Source organism: Schistocerca americana, chromosome 7, assembly GCF_021461395.2.
Source record: "Schistocerca americana isolate TAMUIC-IGC-003095 chromosome 7, iqSchAmer2.1, whole genome shotgun sequence".
Taxonomy (NCBI): Eukaryota; Metazoa; Arthropoda; class Insecta; order Orthoptera; family Acrididae; genus Schistocerca; species Schistocerca americana.
Genome location: NC_060125.1, coordinates 65,984,003 through 66,002,433, shown reverse-complemented (window position 1 = coordinate 66,002,433; position 18,431 = coordinate 65,984,003). Strand labels below are relative to the sequence as shown.

At 43.3% G+C, this 18,431-nt stretch overlaps 1 non-coding gene across 1 annotated transcript; it reads right to left on the bottom strand.

The window, feature by feature from the left end:
- Positions 1–392: 392 nt before the first annotated feature.
- Trnas-aga lies at positions 393–466 on the bottom strand. The gene has a single exon. It is a non-coding gene; the product is annotated as a tRNA-Ser (tRNA).
- Positions 467–18,431: the final 17,965 nt, after the last annotated feature.

Below are 18,431 nucleotides of genomic sequence, written 5' to 3'. Positions count from 1 at the left end.
AGAAATCGGTTGGAAACTTTCCTCACGTCAGCACGTCGTAGGTGTCGCCACCGGCGCCAACCTCGTGTGGAAGCTCTGAAAAGCTAATCATTTGCATATCATAGCATCTTCTTCCCGTCGGTTAAATTTCGCTTCTGTAGCGCGTCGTCTTCATGGTGTAGCAATTTTAATGGCCAGTAGTGGAGCATGCCAGCTTGGACCTGCAAGAGGAAAAACATCTTAGGACACAGGTGAGACAGTGCCCTTTGTGCCATAACTGGTACAGGGAGAGGTGAGGAGTGGGTGAAATTGGTCCTAGAATCGGCACAGATCCGTCATTTTAATTTTTTTTTAATTTCATATCAACAGGACAATGTTTATATTATGTGTTTATATGGATGTGTGGTGTCTGTTGTACTGGAGTGGGATTCGAACCCAGGATCTCCTGCTTTCTAGGCAGGCACGTTAACCTCTGCGCCATCTGGACATAGCATTGTTGCAACTGCGAGGACTATCTTGGTATGCCTCATGGCTGATCCACAGTCCAATCCATCGCCACCTATCTGCACACCCCGTCCATTTCCTCCAAGTTCGCTACTCTGAGATTCCCACTAGTCAGACGTATTTGTGCATCCGGGTGGGGTAGGTGGAACCGTTGCCCAGCTAGGTGTAACGATTATATGAATGTATAGTGTTCGTTCTTTCGGACACGTCTGAAACAACAGGCAGTGTGTGGTGTCTCTTCTTTTGGACAAGTCGGAAAGAACGGACATAATGTATTCATATAATTGGTATGCTTAACTGGACAATGGATCCAACTTCTTCAGTGTGGATACACACATACGTCCAACTTCCAGTGGGAGTCTCAAAAAAGTGAACTTGGAGAAAATGAACAGGGACTGTGGATAGTGGCGGTCGATGGGAGTGTGGATTGGCAATGAGGCATGCCGAGATAGTCTGCACAGTTGTGATAATGCTGTGTCCCGGACGCCGCAGTGGTTAACGCACCTCTCTAGAAAGCATTAGATCCCAGGTTCGAATCCTGATCTTGTATACATTTTCACTCGTCGCCACTGATTCCGTATCATATCCCAATGCAGTTGACAAAAAGATCTCCTCTCTTTCCTTTCCTTTCTTCCCCTCTCCATCTCAATTTACGTAAAATAGGAGAGTGTTTCACCTTCGATTTTTTTGTTTCCCACCAGTTCTCTCGCGGTTCTAGCGCGCAGTCCGGAACCGCGTGACTGCTACGGTCGCAGGTTCGAATCCTGCCACGGGCATGGATGTGTGTGATGTCCTTAGGTTAGTTAGGTTTAAGTAGTTCTAAGTTCTAGGGGACTGATGACCACAGCTGTTAAGTCCCACAGTGCTCAGAGCCATTTGAACCATTTGAACCCACCAGTTCACGTTTAGTGCAATAGCTATACTGTCACTATGTTGACACAGGAATGAGGTAAAACCCATGTAGCACAACAGGGCAATTTGAATTTCCCATCATTTTATGCATTGCACGAATGGTCTTTGTCGGAGTTGGAGTTGGGGGGGGGGGGGGGGGGGGGGAGTAAGACAAGAAATCTAGCGATAGCGCATCACGTCAGAGGGGGGTGGGTGGGTGGGTGAATGGGAGAGGAGGTGGAAATCTGGTGACAATACAGAGTGTGGCAGAACCCATTTTGTTCTACTACTAGTTAGACCTTAGAGCATCTTTTATATAAAACTTCCTTAAAAAGTGAATAGGCTCAAATGAACAAAATAGTCTGATCATCTTACTCGTGGTTCTACAAGCAACTATACTAGATTAGCAAGACAGAAACTCAAATTCATGTTTTTATAAATGAAGTTGTTATATTTCGTAGAAATGACCTCGCAACGCCCCACCACAAAACAAGTGAAAAAAATGTTGAGTAGCTGTCGTCTCGAAACTCTCGAAGTGACCTACCTTATCTGATCTGAAAATAATTTAGTAATCCAAAAAGTTGTTCTTTGTGAGCATGTACTACGAGCAGACATGGTTTTTTGATTTTAAAAAACTGACATGGATTATTTAAGAGAATATTTTGTTTAATCGCTTCCGTATACAAAGGACGTTCAAAAAGTTTTGCACAGTTTTAACTTTTTTATTTTTTTCGGGAGGAGAATGAAACTTTTTGTGAACATACTTGGAACATTTAGCTATAAGTTGGTATATAAAAGTATTTTCTCTTATTTACAGGTGAGCCATAATGGACCGTGAGGCAGATGTCTGGTTGCGACAACGGTCGGTGATGGAGTTCCTCTTCAAGACCGGCGATGACTTTGCACGTCGATTCACAGGAAGTTGCTCCCTGTTTATGGGGAGGACACAGTGTATCACAACAGTATCCAGCGGTGGTTGCAGGGGTTTAAAGAAGGTGATTTCTCTCTACTGGACAATCCATGACGCGGTAGGCCATCGACGGCAGTGAGTGATGTGAATAAGGAGACTACTGATCAAATCATACAAAATGACAGACGTGTGACGGCACGTCAGCTTGCTGAAAAGACTCATTTGTCATTAGGTAGTGTAGTATCACTGGTACAGTCATTAGGGTACAGAAAAATCCGTCCACGTTGGGTGCCTATATTATTGACAAGAGAAATGAAAACATGAGGAAGATTGTGTGCGAGGGTCTCATGAAGACCTTTACTGGAGAGTGGAAACAGTGTTTTGACGCCGTCATTACCCAGGATGAAACATGGTTGTTTTTGTCCGAACTTGAGAGCAAAACCCAATCCATGGAGTGGCGTCATCCAGGTTCCCCTCGGAAGAAGAAACCAAGACTTTCAGGAACAGTAGGCCGAAAGGTGCTGACCTTCATCTTCTTGGATCAGTGCGGTGTCATTTTCGTTGACTTTTTGTAACCTGACTCCACAATTAACCGGGACCGTTACTGTTTGTCATTGTGCAAGCTGCGACGTGCCATTAAGACCCAGAGACCATAGCTTCAGGGTCAGCTCATCAGGCTGCACCATGACAATGCCAAACCCCATACAGCGGTGATGACGCACGAGAAAATCAGGAAAATGGGTTGGAAAATTGTTCCTCATCCTCCCTACAGTCCGGACTTGGCTCCGTCTGATTTTTACCTCTTTGGTCGTCTGAAGGCCCACCTGCGCGGTAAAACATTTGATAGTGAGAAAGATCTTATTTCCCATGTCAAGTGATGGTGTAAAAGTAAATCCCCAGAATTTTACCAAAGTGCATTTACATCATGGAAAGAACGTTGGGCCAGATGCGTCACAGCTGATGGAGGCTACACTGAGTAGGCTCAATGTATAGCTAAATGTTCGAAGTATGTTCTCAAAAAATTTCATTCTCCTCCTGCAAAAAATAAAAAAAAATAGAGAAGACTGTGCAAAACTTTTTGAACGCCCTTTGTAGTTGTTGAGCTACGCCTCACGTCTGGCCTGTTCTACTATCTGTTAAAATTCATGCTTCAGTTAATAAAATTTACAAAAGCCTTACACTGTTCAACTGAATAATGTACAAATACGTGCTGCTCTCAGCATAATTACAAAAAGATCTATTCGTTAACAGACGTATGAAAATAGTATTAAAAGTGCAGGAGCTATTTATCGACTTCGTACAACCGGTCACGAGTTATATTCAGTTCACCAACAGAGGAAGGTCGGACACACACTGATCGCAGTCGCTGGCGCCAGCCTAATCTGTTCGACACGAAGACGTAGGCAACCACAGTGTTCCAATGTAAGGAAAAAGCGCACATTTCCTGGTTTTTACAATGAAATGAATACTCCTACCTGCATACAGGCGTTTATATAAGTCAACGGGGACAGTTGAAAATGTGTGCTCCAACCGGGATTCGAATCTGGGATCTCCTACTTACACGGGGGACGCTCTATCCATCTGAGCCACCAAGGACACAGAGAAGACTGCGACTGCAGGGACTTATCTCTGGCACGCCTCCCATGAGACCCACATTCACAACTTATTGTCCCAAAATGAATATATTGCGGGATAATAAGTGGGGAATGTGGGTCTCACAGGAGGCGTGCCAGAGATAAGTCCCTGTAGTCGCACTATCTTCTGTGTCCTTGGTGGCTGAGATGGACAGAGCGTCTGCCATGTAAGCAGCAGAGGCTGGGTTCGAATCTCCGTCAGGGCACACATTTTCAACTGTCCCCGTTGACTTATATCAACGCCTATATGCAGCTAGGGGTATTCATTTTATTGTAATTTCATTCTAACGAGCCGCATGGTCACTGATGGTAACTGCTTTTTCGGACAAGTCCTAAAGAACAGATACCGTCTTCATATATACATTTCCTTTTGTTTCAGATTAGACAGACGGACAGAGAGGGGCGGTACATGCTTCTTGTTTTCACGCCCTCGATACGAACTCATACTGCACTCACGCAAAGCTCTCTCTGTCCCTTTCAGTGCATCTCATTGTAGCGACATTCATTACCACTTCGGACCAAAGCAGTGCAAAAACAGAATGTCTCGGACGACTGTCGGACAATTACATACAATTTTTAGCTAGCACTTCATAGTCAGCACTCTCCTCTTGCTCGCAACCACACTCCAAGTGACTGCTACATTCAAACTGCCACTTCCTCATTTCGAAATCTATCTTGCCCACCAAGGCGAGTACGCTCTCAATATTCACTGGATGAGCTAAACTCGCTCGAAAGACTACAGGCAAACACCTAAGTAGGGCCAATGTAGCAGAGAGAATGTATAAATCGATCAATGCGTTACCGCCACAGAAGCAAAAGTTCGTGCCAGTGATCCACATACAAATAAATGGGACATATGAAAGATGGCAGGTTAAAACAGACACCTATCAGCCTCTGCCACGGACCTAAGAGGGCACGTGGCTAACCATCTCAGAATGCAGCGTGGGGCATATCCAGCGAGCGCTCACTGCAACTTCGAGGTCCTCGTTTATCTGCGTCAGTTGTGCACCGGTATGCAAGTCACGCTGGTGGCTGTTTCGCTAAGCCAGGCAGTGTCTGTCATCTTTGGCAACTTCCGCAAAGCTGTGCGAAGTTTAGCTCCCTCTCTCTCCCGCAGATTGCGGGCGAGTGAACACCGTATGGATCGGGCATCGACCTGCAGTGTTGTAGCTGCTACCGACTAAAGCATAAAGGCATGCCTCAGAGCGTAAATCTGACAGTACGTCTCTCTCTTCCACATACACGTAGATCAGTCGGTAGAACGGGATAGAATTCGAGTATCAGTCAGCATCGGCTCTCATGTGTCAGAATTTTTCGAAGCAGCATAGACTCAACTATACAGAAAAAGAATCTTTCTGGACACGTTATTTACGTTGGTATTTCAAGCAGTGTCAACAATGTTCTCATGCATAGTGTATCTACAATAGCCCCTCCCTAAACGGTCTTGACTTGTCTTTTCAACGAATAGCAAGCTTACCAATCAGCAGAAAAGATGTGACGTGCGAGTTGCATAGTGACACATTAGTCGAGCTTTTTCGTAGCGCCGGCCGCGGTGGCCGTGCGATTCTAGGCGCGCAGTCCGGAACCGCACGACCTCTACGGTCGCAGGTTCGAATCCTGTCTCGGACATGGATGTGTGTGATGTCCTTAGGTTAGTTAGGTTTAAGTAGTTCTAAGTTCTAGGGGACTGATGACCACAGCTGTTAAGTCCCATAGTGCTCAGAGCCATTTGAACCATTTTTTTTTCGTAGTGTGAGTATCACATGACGGTGCTCTCTATGTAATCTTTGACTTGTGACACCCAGGTAATACAACTAATCGTGCGCGCAGGGACAGTTGTGTGTTACTACATTGCCCACACTGTGAGATATTGCCAAGCACTGAGCTGGCGAGTCATCTGCTGTGTTGTGACATGTGACCACCTATTTAGATTCCAAGAAATCTGACAGAAACACCTAATTTTCATCTCTTACTGGTCCAAACGACATCCACACTACAACAGTCAAGAAACTCATAGTAGACACAGTTCATAATCAGCAGCACGAGTTACATTTTCTGTGGTGACCCCGAGACATATTAACTGTCCGTTATTTAGCTTACAAAGCCAGCCGGCATCAGCGGATTCTCAACGTCACAAACGCTGTGGATACACGTAGCTTGTGATCGTTGGCTCTCCGGAAATGCAAGACCACGGATCCATTTTTCTGTTTGAGGTGATCTTGTTTTTGTAAATAAGAAAAAAAATACACTCCTGGAAATGGAAAAAAGAACACATTGACACCGGTGTGTCAGACCCACCATACTTGCTCCGGACACTGCGAGAGAGCTGTACAAGCAATGATCACACGCACGGCACAACGGACATACCAGGAACCGCGGTGTTAGCCGTCGAATGGCGCTAGCTGCGCAGCATTTGTGCACCGCCGCCGTCAGTGTCAGCCAGTTTGCCGTGGCATACGGAGCTCCATCGCAGTCTTTAACACTGGTAGCATGCCGCGACAGCGTGGACGTGAACCGTATGTGCAGTTGACGGACTTTGAGCGAGGGCGTATAGTGGGCATGCGGGAGGCCGGGTGGACGTACCGCCGAATTGCTCAACACGTGGGGCGTGAGGTCTCCACAGTACATCGATGTTGTCGCCAGTGGTCGGCGGAAGGTGCACGTGCCCGTCGACCTGGGACCGGACCGCAGCGACGCACGGATGCACGCCAAGACCGTAGGATCCTACGCAGTGCCGTAGGGGACCGCACCGCCACTTCCCAGCAAATTAGGGACACTGTTGTTCCTGGGGTATCGGCGAGGACCATTCGCAACCGTCTCCATGAAGCTGGGCTACGGTCCCGCACACCGTTAGGCCGTCTTCCGCTCACGCCCCAACATCGTGCAGCCCGCCTCCAGTGGTGCCGCGACAGGCGTGAATGGAGGGACGAATGGAGACGTGTCGTCTTCAGCGATGAGAGTTGCTTCTGCCTTGGTGCGAATGATGGTCGTATGCGTGTTTGGCGCCGTGCAGGTGAGCGCTACAATCGGGACTGCATACGACCGAGACACACAGGGCCAGCACCCGGCATCATGGTGTGGGGAGCGATCTCCTACACTGGCCGTACACCACTGCTGATCGTCGAGGGGACACTGAATAGTGCACGGTACATCCAAACCGTCATCGAACCCATCGTTCTACCATTCCTAGACCGGCAAGGGAACTTGCTGTTCCAACAGGACAATGCACGTCCGCATGTATCCCGTGCCACCCAACGTGCTCTAGAAGGTGTAAGTCAACTACCCTGGCCAGCAAGATCTCCGGATCTGTCCCCCATTGAGCATGTTTGGGACTGGATGAAGCGTCGTCTCACGCGGTCTGCACGTCCAGCACGAGCGCTGGTCCAACTGAGGCGCCAGGTGGAAATGGCATGGCAAGCCGTTCCACAGGACTACATCCAGCATCTCTACGATCGTCTCCATGGGAGAATAGCAGCCTGCATTGCTGCGAAAGGAGGATATACACTGTACTAGTGCCGACATTGTGCATGCTCTGTTGCCTGTGTGTATGTGCCTGTGGTTCTGTCAGTGTGATCATGTGATGTATCTGACCCCAGGAATGTGTCAATAAAGTTTCCCCTTCCTGGGACAATGAATTCACGGTGTTCTTATTTCAATTTCCAGGAGTGTATGAATGATGTTTGTTTATTGTTTAGTACAAAACCAAAGGCATTTTGCATCTGGCTTAGTCATTGTGGCCAATATAGCTAAGCCGGTCTTCTTCAAAACTGTCCACACAATGGTTCCATCTTCACGTGGGACTGCTGAGTTTAGTCTGGTATCTGGTGACGCTATTGCCACGTCGCGTCTTCAGAACAAAATTAGGTTCATATAATTTTAATTTGTACTTATCATAATTCATTGTATCCAAATGACGCTCTGCTCGCTTACGAATCTTGTTTATGACTTACTGATGGAACCGGGGTGAAATGGGGAGGGAAGCTACAAACATACAAATGCAAAAATCTCTAGGAAAATACATAAATAAAAATCTAACATGAAGTTATTATGATATACAGGGTGTTTCCGTAAGAGCGTGCAAAGATGTAACAGGACATAGAGCAGGGGCGGGCAGGAATCCTGCACATGTGCGGTGCACATGCACGCGTGCAGTTAACACGTGTTCCGCGTGCACACAGAGGCAAGCTGGCCACCCGCTTATCTCCCCTCCCCACCATACCCTCTGTCCGTTCCTTCCTCTGTAATGCGTTTTGTTTCCTAACTTGCTTTATTGAGTGAATGAATAAGGTTAGTAGGAGTGCTTGACATAAATCATGGTTTGAAAGAGTACCTATTACCTACGACACGTTTCATTTAATTATCACAGGTGGAGTTTACAATACGTTTAATACCTGGAACAAAATTTCTACATACAGACAAACATAAATAGTTACGTAAATTTTCATCACTGATGTTTGCTCTTAACCGAGACTTATTAATTCAGCAAACGGTTTTCCAGCTCTCGCTATATTAAGCGCAGTCTTAGAACTTGCACATACCGCTGGGCTATTATTGTTGTCGTCCTGAAAACTTGAAAACAGTGCTCCATAAAATGTTAAATCAGTTATATGAGAGACATGACGAGAGAAAGTCGTAGATATCTCGTGACAACGGCAACTACGACAAATTCAAATGGCTCTGAGCACTATGGGGCTTAACTGCTGTGGTCACAGTCCCCTAGAACTTAGAACTACTTAAACCTAACTAACCTAAGGGCATCACACACATCCATGCCCGAGGCAGTATTCGAACCTGCGACCATAGCGGTCGCGCGGTTCCAGACTGTAGTGCCTAGAACCGCTCGGCCACTCCGGCCGGCCAACTACGACAGATTCATCTGGTATCGTCAGATCGCTCTTCTTAAGCTCAGTCAATTCCCCATCCGCTCAGAATCTGACAATAAATTGTACTAGTGAAATTTATTATAATGGCCTTCAATACTAAACTTCCGTTGACCAGCGAGAATACTGCCACATATTAAACATTTCGAATTTTCACGTTTTTGCACAAAGAAAAAATGATTCACCCATTACTTTTTAAAAGATAGCAAATCTCCACTTCTCCGTTTCTTGAAATACGACGTTCACTACATAGTGCTCGCTTCGCATCAACGTCCGCCGCTTAGCCTGGCACTACACTGCCGCAACCTGCCGGCTGTCGCCACAGCCCCGGTCGACGCCTGCACGCGAGCAGCACACGTGCAGCGCTGTGCGCTCATGAGCCGCGTGCAGCGTTTGCCCGCCCCTGACATAGAGGATGCTCCAGTGAACAATTTGGGGTAGGAAAGCTGGGGTCGGAGGGGCCTGCTTAAGCACATATGGAAGTAGACTTGTCTACGTCTTTGTCCAGCATTACTGTTTCCCAGCTTGTTTACAGCTAAAATGCGTACAAGTTTACATGTGCTTTGCTGTTTATTTACATGCACATTCTTTATTTCCTGCAAGGAAACGAAGAGCACGATCCTGATTACTAGTAAGTTCCCTGGTCACTGGATTGGAAGGGGAGGTCCGATTCCATGGCCTGCGAGGTCACTTAGCCTGAATCCCCTTGATTATTTACTATGGGGACATCTAAAGTCACATGTGTATGAGACCCCAGTGGATTCGGTGGTGGAAATAGTTGCCAGAATTGTAGACGCCAGAAATATTTCTCATGGTACGTCAGAATCTTGTTCGCCGATATCATGCTTGCATTGAGATTGATAACCGTTAGTTTGAGAACATTTTGTAAGATACAGTACAAATGCTGTGTTCATTGTGTCACTCATGGTATTTGTAGTTAATTGTAACTAATGCAAATAATAAAGTACACAGTATTCTTATATTCTTCTTAAACTGGCTTCTCCGACTCCAGGTTCTATACCTTAAATTGTTCGATGTAGCATCCTCTATGTCCTGTCAAATTTTTGCAGGCTCTTACGGGAACACCCTGTATATCAAACGATTCCGTTCGATCAGAGGATTACGAAAGTGAACTTGTATTTTTTCTAGACAAAGTATTAAGAGAGTTATCGATGTATTGTTATTGGTGTTTTAATCAAGTAATAGCTACTAATAAATAAAAATATATAGTGATACTAATGAAACATCAGTTTTTGAGTAAAACTGGTTTTCAGAATCGAGATATTTGAACCTTGTGCTTCAATTTAAATATAATTGCTTCGAAAGTATTTACTAAACAAATCTCAAAAATAAAATGAGCCGTTTTCTCATATAAACGTCAGTCATGATCTTCATGAGAAAATTTCTTTCACCATCGAATTTGAAAATGAGGCCCGTCAATTAAATTTTCTTGACTTCACGCTTATTATAAAAACAAATAAAATTTCTTTCAATATTTTTCGTAAAGTAACATACACCGACCAGATCGTTCCTGCATCTTCTACTCATCCACAATCGCATAAAAAAGCCTTCTTTCATTCTGATGTTCACCGAACAACCGAAAACTTAAACGACGAAATCAATTTACTTAAAACAATAGCTGTTAACAACGAGTATTAGCCTAACATAGTAGATGACGTCCTTAAAAAGAAAACTGCTAAAAGACTTACTACGCTAGGCACTTCTGTTATCGAGTCTAACTCAAAAAAATATTTCTCTATTCCTTTCGTGGGGCCTATCTTAACAGATCCAACGCATTCTTCGAAATACGATTGCAACGTTGCTTTTTCTACTAATAACAATTTGAAAAAAAAAAATCCTTCATAATTTACATTCTATGCGTTCCCCTTTAGAAAGTTCTGGTGCCTACAAAATTGTCTGTGATACTTGCTCCTCGTACTATATAGGTCAAACAGGACGTGCCTTCACTACCAGATATAAAGAACACTTGCTAAGAAAAAATGGCACTAGCCCCCAAAATTCGTCTTTTACCGACCGTCTTCTAATTACAGGTCATTCACCTAAAGTCATCTACGATAGCAACATTTTGCACACCGAAAAGAAAGGGCGTAAACTAGATATTCTAGAAGAATTAGAGATTTTCAAGCATTTTGCTCGAAAGGATAGCCTCATCCTTAACGAACAGCAACAGCTACGAAACAAAAATTTTTTTCAACGGTATAAAGCCGTTACTCGGTATCTGACTTCGGGTCTGCTTGTGCAGATTGCCGAAATGTTTCTTTCCTTCTAAGGTAGTCCTATGTTTTTCAATTATCAAATGTTTCTTGGCTGCATTTCACGTCAATATTGCTTTCTACAAGTTGTCATTCAGTCCTCTCTACATTTTCATAATGATGTTTTCATGTTTTATCTTACTGTTATAAACTTTGATGTAGACAAAATGTTACGTTGTATGCTAGTATCAAACAAACATTTCTCTCCATTATGTACCAAATACTGTTTATTTATAATCATTTCTGTCTATATTTCAGTGTGAAATAGCCTAGTTCTACCTACGGCTAATAGATGGCGCGCTCGTTGCTGTGCCATGTTCACCTGGCCGCATTTGTTAACGCGGGCACCTCAGTCCGTTTGCAACCTGTAACCGCGCAAGTAACGAGCAGCCCTTAGTGGCTCGCCATCACAGTTTTCTTTAATATTTTTGTGACTAATGCCCTTTTAACATATTTATTATTTTATAAATGACATATAAGTACTTCCAGTCTTTCACGACGATTCCGTACTTATACTCTATCATACGTTTTTAGTCATAATTCTGTGACAGTGTTATAGAATATAGACCATTCTTTGATTTAAATTATGAGGAAGACACTTCTAGCAATGTCGAAACCAGGTTAGTTTGTTAAAAATAGTGGCCGAGGGCTGATTTTCTTTCAATTGTAACTATTCACGGTCTCTGAACGTGCAGCCATGTACAAGATTATGGAGCAAAGTATTCAAAATTCTCAGAAATGTAGGTGTAAGCGACAGGAAAGAGAGGTACTATAGAATATGTATGAGAACCAAGAGAGAAAAATAAGAATGAAAAATCAGAAAGGAAGTGCTCGGATTAAAAGTGCTGCAAGACAACGATACAGTATTCCTCAATTGCTGTTCAGTCTGTTCATTGAAGAAGCTTTCGCGGAATTAAAAATTAGGAGTGGGATTAAAACCCACGATGAAAGAAGATCAATGATAAGATTCACTAATGAGACTGTTATCCACAGTGAAATTGAAAGACGCTCACAGGACATCATGAAAGGAATGAACACTCTACCGAGCACAGGATTTGAATTGAGAGTAAACCAAAGAGACGAAAGTAACGAGGAGTAACGGAAATGAGATTAATGAGAAACTTATGTCAAAACTGGGTACCATAAAGTATACAAAGTGAAAAATTTCTGCTACCTTGGAAGCAAAATAAAGGATGACGGACGAATCAAGGGTGACTTAAGAAGCCAACTAGGATAGGCAAAAGACGTCTACGAAGCCAACTAGGACAGGCAAAAGACGTCTACTAGTATCAAACACTGGCTTTAATTTGAGGAAGAAATTTCTGAGAACGTATTTGTGGAGAACGACATTTTATGAAAGCGCATCACTTACTGTTACAAAAACGGAAAAGAAGAGAGTGTAAGCGTCTGAGGTGTGGTGTTATGGAAGGATGTCGAAAAATAGGACTGATTAGACAAGGAACGAAAAGGCTCTTACAGAATCGCCAAAGAATGGACAGCAACGACAAGAGTCGTCTTGACATCAGGGAACAATCTTCATTGTACCCGAGGGTCATGTAGAGGATATACTCCGCGTAAGAACACAGAGAATGGAATACATCGAACAAATAATTGAGAATGGAGGGCGCAAGTGCTACTCTGAGACGAAGAGGCTGGCACAAAACCGAGAGGACTTCGTGGCGGGTGGCATCAAACCAGTCAGAAAACTGATGATCCCCCAAGAAAATTAATAAGTAAAAGAAGATAAACATATGAGAAGAAAGACTGTAGTACCACTTTTTATGATACAGAATTCTGTCGTGGTTTTTACGGAAGCTGTATTTTGTAGGAAACAGTATGTTTCTTGACTCGTTCTGAAACGTAGGATCTTATTTGTAAAGTCTCCAAACTGCAGTTTTGTGGGCATGTCTATGATACATCATTGCTGACTAAAGGAATTCGTGACTTGTCACGTACCCCTTCTTTCCATATTTTCTGTCTTTGGTTCTAAACCACCTTGCTGAAGGTACCAGGCCACTACATGTACATCAACATCTACGTCTACACTCCGTAAATTACTTCATCGGCGTTGAATATCTTCGACGTACCACTGCCCTGTAACGATGCCGCGGATGACAACCAAATGGTTCCTGCTATGAAAAGAATTGCCCCCTCCTTCCCCCCCCCTCCTCCCCCCTCCCGGACCATCACTCCTGTCTGTCGCGCCGTACGGCGTGTGGCATTCAGGTTGGTATCCCTCCACAGTCCAGGATGTCTCCAGACATGTCATCACTGGTCGTTGGTTCTCAGTTCGAAGCAGGATTCATCACTGATGACAACTGTACTGCAGTCAATGAGATTCTAGGCTGAAGACGTGTTTGCAGGCATTCCAAACATCAATGGGAATCAACCTTACTGTCACCAGTCATACAGCCAAGTAACCACGAGTGATGGTATGGGGTACCATTTCATTTCACTGCGTGTCCCCTTTGGTAGCCATCAACGGAACCCTTGCAGCACAGTGGTACGTCGACGATGTTCTACCCCCCCGTTTTGTTGCCCTTCATCGTGGGCTTACATTTCAGCAACATAATCCCCGACCACACACAGCGCGACTGTCTACTACTTGTTGTGCTTGTTAAATTCTACTATGGCCAGCAAGGACGCCGGATCTCTTCCCAGATGAGAAAGTTTGGAGCATTACAGGCAGGGCCCTCCAACCAGCTCGGGATTTTGATGATCTAACGCGCCAGTTGGACAGAATTTGTCACGATATCCCTCAGGAGGATAGACAACAACTCTCTCAATCAATGTAAAGCCGAATAACAGCTTTCATAAAGGACAGAGGTGGACCAAAGAGTAGCTGACTTGCTCAATTTGTGAAGATCTTTCTCTTGAATAAATCAGCCAATTTTTCTCAAATAGTTATCATTTGTTTCTCTGTACATGTGCATTACATCTACCTGTTTCTGTCCTGTTCTGGTAATTCCTTCGTGGTGCGTCGTTTTTTTTTTTCTCTTTTTGTCTTTCAGTGTACATGGGAGTTTGATTCTTTAAAGAATCGTGGATGGGGGGCCTACTGGTAAAATAATAAAACATTAAAATTATGAAAGTGAAATCACAGCACTAACGCCGTAGAATGTTGAAAATAATAATAAGAAATTCATAAATAAACCATTGCCAGATGGATAAACAGTTCAATTACAGCCTCTCTGTACACTACTGCGTTCTCTGTTGATCCTCTTATATTGTTAGAGATGTAATTTCCCGAGCCTGTGACATATACTGTAAACAGCAGCCGCCCTATGTAAGTAGCAAAGACCTTTGCTTCTCACTGTTCCTCCCTACTGAGAACAACAACCCTGAATTCTGTATGGTGGGTTGACTTCCGTCTTAGCGCACATCTGTCCAGGTATTCCGTATCCTCGCGTTTTGTTCACTGTGTAACGCTATGTCACAATATCAGAGGCTTTCAGGAAGTCAAGCAACAGAGCACCAACTGGTTCCGTTATTTGCTGCCTTCTGTATCTCACGAAAGTACTGAGTGAGCTGTGTTTCGCGAAATCGTAGCTTCCAAAACCTGCCCTGAGCTCTACGCAATTATTCAAGCTCCACCTGAAGGCATTGTACGCTAGCATAACACGTTAATCTAGTATTGCAGCTAACTCTGTCGAGCCAAAATAACCGACACGACAGAATGTGTTCATGTACCTTCCTTTTTATTATTGTAAGTTGTCCACATTTTTCGGAGCTTACATAAGCTTCATACGTACGACACAGAATAAATTCCTCAGAAAGTAACTCTATATTGTCAACAGGAGGTAATTATGGCAATCTCATGTACCAAATAACAAAACAATATCTACCCTTATAACGACAAAAAATGCTCCAAGCACTATGGGACTTAACGTCTGATGTCATCAATCCCCTAGACTTAGAACTACTTAAACCTAACTAACCTAAGGACATCACACAAATCCATGCCCGAGGCAGGATTTAAAGCTGCAACTGTAGCAGCCGCATGGTTCCGTACTGAAGCGCCAAGCACCGCTCGACCACAGCGACCGGCTTATAACGACAGGGGCTTGCATAAAGGAGATAAAATGAATGCAGCTTGGAAGACCGGTGTACGTGGCTAATGGCATTGGGAATCCCCAATTAACATTAACAAGAGAAGGCGCAGCTACAGCGCAGAAAGAAATAAGGCGAGTGCAATATAACACCTTTTAGAATAAACACAGATGAGACCTTGAGTAAATGGCGATACTACATTAATGAGGCTAGCGGCGACCTGGGCAAGAAAAATAAGAATTCACCTATAACGAGGAAGCAGCTGGCCGAAGTCATACTGTGTGACGTAGTAGAATCGCGGTGGGGAGAGTAACGACTTGTAGAAGCATTTTGAGAATTAAGTTAACACACAGAGAGCTCCCGTCTCGCGGTGGGCAGCACACATCCATGTGGTAAAATTAGCGAAGAATGTGAGACTCAGACTTTACGTTTGCAAAGTGAGGGTGGTGCACTTCACGTATTGTGGCGACAAATGTAAAGCGATAGTTCATATTGCTGCGGGAATATTTGTGGGCTGAGATTTTTGCAGTTCGATCCACCCCATAGCGAGTGTGCAATTGCCTTTAATTTCGTCTAGGGAAAATTTAACCTTCTACAGAATATAGGAAAGTTAAGACTGATTGAAATCAGTCAAGGCCAGTGTAGGGAATTAGCGTTTTAGATCCAGCACAGAGACAACGCCGCTGCAGTTCCGAGATTAAATGTTGAGTTGAGATATTGTTTACTCCAACCTGCGTACACTTTCAATATGGAAATTCAAGAGCTAATTACTAACATACCCTCCACTGAGTACATGAGAGTTTTGATTAGTTCAAAAGATGAAGTTCATTCTCCACCAACTTAGTCCATTGCTCAGCTATGACAATGTAGATGTAAATATCATTGATGAAGGTTTAATTGTTTCATTTGTCATAATACTTTCATATATAGAGATAGAGTTTTAATAATCACATATTCAATGTCTAAATGTTAATTAATTTGTTGAGAGTTGAAAGTTATTAAACCTTCTTGTTGTTTATGACTTGAACCTTGAAGAAAGCTTCGATAAATTATAATGTAGAATGAGTAAGGGAGAGGTTGTGTTATCATTTAAGGATAATTCCCAAACTAGTCATTTATATTAATTTAAGTATTCTTGTAATGTCACAATGGCATTTTAATTAATTTTGAGGCAGGGCCAAAATTTATAGCTATGTAGAATACCTGTTTACCATCCTGGGCTTGAAATGACAGTTAAGGTACATTATCCATTGGCGCATAAGATACGTCATCCACTTGCATAAAGACCGCAAGAGCCATCGCCCGCTTACAAATGGTGACCCTGCCAGAATACTGAATAAACAGCATTTTGCTCAGATAGAAAACAGAGGATTCTGAATTAACAGCATTCTGACACTTTATTGAGGGTAAACAAAAAACTGACGAAAATGGAGAAAAATAAATTTCATTTAAATCTGACTCAACTGTGTAGTAGTAAATAAGTTAAGTAAGTAAATAAGTGTAGATAGAAGTGTATTCTTTGTATGTTTCATTGTTGGTGCAAAATTATTGTTGTATTTGGTTGGAAACAGATTGAATATAACACTGTGTGAATGATATTTTGGGGTAGAGTCAAGTCTTATAATCTGATGTTAATGCGTAGTCAGGTTCGAAAAGTTCACGATCAGCAACACTTAGAGGAACGATAAAAAAAGACAGTAAAAAAGTACGTCAAGGCAGAGAGAAATCATGGCAGATATTGATAGGATCGAGTTGGACATGCAACAGCCAGGTCAGCGTGAACACCACGAAACAGAGGACGTAGAAATACCGAATGAGACCGAAAGTGCAACACATAGTGTTAAATCTGGTCAAATGAATGAACATGAGAACAGCGGTGCACATGATTCAGATGTAGAATCCGTTCACAGTAATTTACAGTATGTAGTACCGAACGTGATCATATAGAATCAGACAGATTTGCAATCACATGAAGCGCACCTACACTGTGTTCAGAAGAGAAGGAAACGGTTCACGAAAAATGCGAGAGGGAATGGTTACATCAAATGGCAACAGGCGAAAATGATGTAGGAGTAGAAACCACCAACATATTTGGTATGTTGCAGCTGTTATTACAACCATCTCAGCAATCAGACAAACGTTTATTATAACATCTTCAAGAATTAGCAGGGCGTTTAGAAGGGCACATAACTCAAGAACAAAAAGAATTAGCAGGGCGTTTAAAAGAGCACATAACTCAAGGGAAAAAGAGTTAGAAGGGCGCAGAGCACTGGGGCTTAGACAAGTTAACAAACAAATACAAAAAACGCGTGATAATATTCAAGGTCAGTTAGATAAAATCCGAACAGAAGCTCAAGAAGCGCAAATTACGCTTCAAACACTTGTTAAAGGGACACACAAATGAGACAGACATTGACAAACTACCAAACAAATACAAAAAACGCGGGATAATATTCAAGGTCAATTAGATACAATCCGAACAGAAGCTCAAGAAGCACAAGTTACGCTTCAAACACTTGTTAAAGGGACACACAAATGAGACAGACATTGACAAACTAACAAACAAATACAAAAAACGCATGATAATATTCAAGGTCAATTAGATACAATCCGAACAGAAGCTTAAGAAGCACAAATTACGCTTCAAACACTTGTTACAGGGCACACACAAATGAGGACAGACATTGACACTGTCCAAATAGACATGAATACGTTACGTGAAGATATGCAACAAAGTGTCAAAAAAAGTTAAACAACAGGTTGAAGCTTTTGCCATCAGAGCATCGACGAAAGCGAGACATGTCATTGCTGACACGATGTCTCACAAAAGAACAATGACAGCTGCATTAAAGAAATTCGATGCTCGTATTTTAAAGATACAAGAGAAAAACGAACATCAATTTCAGAGGCTCAGAAAGGAAGTTTTGCATCCAATAGAAAGTCGAGGAGACGCGGAAAGCGTTAGTGGGGAGTCGTAAACGACGACATAATCCACTTTAATGTGCAGATAATACTGTGAAGACGGCAAATTCAACAGCAGCCCATAACACGACAGAAGAGAACGCGAAAGTATGGGTGAAGTGAGACGGAAAGGCACATGTGAATGTCAGTCCGAAACCACAGACATAGATCGGGAAATTACTCCAAAACAGCATATCCCATAACAATATGGTAACAGTAGGGAACAATATGGTTTGCGACCACTTGTTCACGAGAGAATAACAGATCAGTTGGGAATACGAGAATGTGGGTTGCAGCAAGGTTACGTACGTCAAGCACAAAGCGTGACATACGCAGACCAAGCGATAGC